At 46.7% G+C, this 3,337-nt stretch overlaps 1 pseudogene; it reads right to left on the bottom strand.

The window, feature by feature from the left end:
• Nucleotides 1-801: 801 nt before the first annotated feature.
• On the bottom strand, nucleotides 802-3,118 carry LOC117705640 (D-3-phosphoglycerate dehydrogenase pseudogene; annotated as a pseudogene).
• Between the last annotated feature and the right edge of the window lie 219 nt (nucleotides 3,119-3,337).

Here is a 3,337-nt window from a genome sequence, read left to right on the forward strand (position 1 = left end):
ATATATATATATATATGAGTGTGTGTGTGTGTGTGTGTGTGTGTGTGTGTATGTGTATCCTTGAAGTTAAACTGTAAAGGTATACTGCTGGCCTTGCCAATTGAAATAAAAATGGTTTTGGTTGTCTTGATAGGTTCTGTGAACAATGAATTTGCTAGATCAATAGCTGCATACCACATATCAAGAGATTTGTTAATTTGCTTGATTAAGGACATCACATCTGGCACAGCATCTGTAAAGAGTCACTTCTTAAGTTTTCCATATTCAACTGTCATACTCAACAATCCCTTCATCTTCTGCACTGACCAGAGAAGAAAGGTAAGGGGAGATTTGATGGGAACGACTACCCCTGCATCTTTTAAGACCTTCCTGGTGAAACTAACTTCTGCAATTTCTCCAAAGATGTGATACTGGTTTTGATTCGCGGTTTTCCCTGGAAATGGCAACACTAAAGGTTTCTTTTTATTCTTCCCAATCATAATAGTCCTCACTGCTCATGTCAGAGAAGCAATGTGAAGATTCTGCCAGCTTCTAAATACATCTAACCCAAATTACAGTCTTGTACTAGGGAAATAAACACAGATGAGTTTGGCCCCCACTGAATCTATTAGACACCAGGTACAACTCCGTTAATTACCTGATGTTCATAAGCTCCTACCTTTTTTTTTTTTTTTTTTTGAATTAGATTCTTTACTAGATATTAGCTCAGGCAGATGCCGCAGGTATGTGGATCTCCTCTCCCTATAAGTCACAGAGAGTAGGTTTCTTCAGAAGAGCCTGAGACACTGGGACCACTGAGCCTCAGGGTCGGAAGATGAACTGGAAAGCCTCAGATACATGCTGTTTCCATGCTTCCAAGCTGGGCAGCAGGGAGGAGAGGCCCATGACGTGCCAGGTCTCTCCATCAGATACCTTGGAGGTTGGGAAGGATAGCAGCTGTACACCGCCTCTGCCAGGAGGCTGATCATAGTGGACATTACAAGGTTGCAGGTCTGAGCCCAGAATATGAGCAGAAGCTGCATAGTGGCACCTCTAGCCTGAACACAGCTCCACTGAGCACCTGCAACATTGATGTGGCACCCTGGACCAAGCCCACCACTTGGTAGGGAGCACCTTCCAGGGCCACAGTCAGGAGGCATTCCTCACAGCCCTGCTCCCCTGGAACCCCAGGACTGTGGGAGGTGGTGACATTGAGGTCAGCCTCTTTCACCAGTAGCTTAGCATTCACCAAGTTCACATCTGCCTGCTTGGGTGCTTCTCTCAGAAGGTCGACAATGGCTGCAGGGCTCAGGCAGGTACCAGCATTCTTCAGAGATACTCCTTGTGTAACCACCTGGAAGGTCCCTTTAGAGGAGTTAACCCTGGCATGCATCAGCGTGCCCAATGCTTCTGCCAGACCAAGCTTGGTGTGTGGCGAGAAGGCATGGGTAAGGTCCTGGGCATTTACCACTCCTGTTAGAGCTTTCCCCTTCACCATGTCCACAAACTGGACTGTGATTTCCTCCCCACAGCAGCTCTGGGCCTCCTTGGTGCTGGCCCCCAGGTGGGGACAGCTGAAGACATTCTCGTGCTCCACTAAGACCCGGTCTCATGGTAGTTCTTCTGTAAACACATCCAGTGCAGCCCCAGCACACTGACCAGACTGCAGGGCACGGAGCAGGGGGCGCCTTCATCTACAATGCCTCCTCGAGCACAATTCACCACTTGCATGCCTTTCTTGCACTGGGCAAAGATGCTGTCATTCAGCAATTCTGTGTTGGAGGACAAGAGTGGGGTATGGACAGTTACAAAATCATAGAGAGGTCAGATCTCCTCCAGTGGCAGCTGCTGAACACCAAAGGAGGCCGCAACTTCAGAAGAAATGATGGGGTCATAGCCTACAGTCTTCATTCCAAAGGACTGCATTAGGCTGGCCACCTCTCTTCCGATTCTGCCTAGGCCTAGTGTTGCGGCTCACTCTGACCACGCTTGGGAGCTACTGTGTTGCAGACCACTCCACTCCATGCTTGGGGGCCAAAATGTCGTGGACTGCTCTGTGCTGCTCCGGTCTGGCCTGCGGGTCAGGGCCTAGCAAGAGACACGAAGAATGGAGTCAAGACAGAGATTCTGATCAAGTCTCTCTTTTTCTCTTATTGTCTCCCTTTTATTATCTCTCCCCCTCTGAAGGGAAGTCGGGGTATTTATACACTTTGTCAAGTGCCTTGTAGGCTTGTGGATACCACATGCCTTGCAGGTGTGGATATGACGTATGCCTTATAGACATGTATAGCGTGTATAGCACGTGCGCCTTGCAGCTGTGGGCACTAAACAGAAACAAGATATTTATCAGAGTGTGCTCAGCTGTTGTAGGCTGTTGAAAACGAAGTCTCATGTCAGGGTATATGGCTCAAGATGGCTGCAAAGCTGATAGCCGCTTTCTGCTACAAGTCGGCTCCCAACAGCCTAGAATTTCCAGTGTTTTCCTGTTCAGTTCTGTCCCCATGAACTTCTGGTCCCATTTGCCATCTTTCATCGAAGTCATCATCTGGGGAATCTGCCTGGCTAGGCACATGAACATTCCATAGGTGAGTTTCGCAGCACTGAGGCTGTTTCTGTTGGTGGTGTTCATGACTAGGATGCCCTTTTCATGGCAGCCTCCAGATCCACGTTGTTCAAGGCCTGTAGCAGCCCTGCCCACCACCTGGAGCTTCTCTGTTGCATTGATGACATCAGCAGTGACCTTAGTAGCTGACTGGGCCTAATTGAATCCTTTTAAAATTTAACTGAATAGCAGAATCTCTGACTCTAAGGTCTGGCAAAACAAAGCTTGCCAGATGCACTGATGCCCCTCCTACCATTTTTAGTTTTATAGAATTAGTGAAGGGCATGACCTCTGAGCCTTCCCATTGTGGAAGACTAGATTTTATACAGCATACATAATCTAGCTTATCAATTTTCTTGAGCTTTAGAGTTCCTTCATCAACACTAAGTGAAGGGATACCAAGCATCTCCAATTCCTTTTCAGAAGGCCATCTGTTGACAAATGCTTCAGCCAACCGTTCAAACAAACTTTTGACACTTTTTCTTTAACTGTGAAAGCTTCCATATTAAATCCAAGATCTCTACTCAGAGGACCCATTTCAAAAAACTCAGTCTGATCCAGTTTTATGTTCTTTCTACCATTATACTACACGGTTAAAATCCATTCACACAAATATTCCCTAGACTTCTGGTTGAATGCATTTACAAACTCATTAAGTTTTCAGTAGTGTAGTAAACTTCTGTGTGACTGCACTTCCGTCTAGGAACCTGTTTTGCCTCAAGTCTGATTACTGGTCTAGAGACAAATATTGGTGTG

The sequence above is a fragment of the Arvicanthis niloticus genome, chromosome 3 (genome assembly GCF_011762505.2).
Source record: "Arvicanthis niloticus isolate mArvNil1 chromosome 3, mArvNil1.pat.X, whole genome shotgun sequence".
Lineage (NCBI taxonomy): Eukaryota > Metazoa > Chordata > Mammalia > Rodentia > Muridae > Arvicanthis > Arvicanthis niloticus.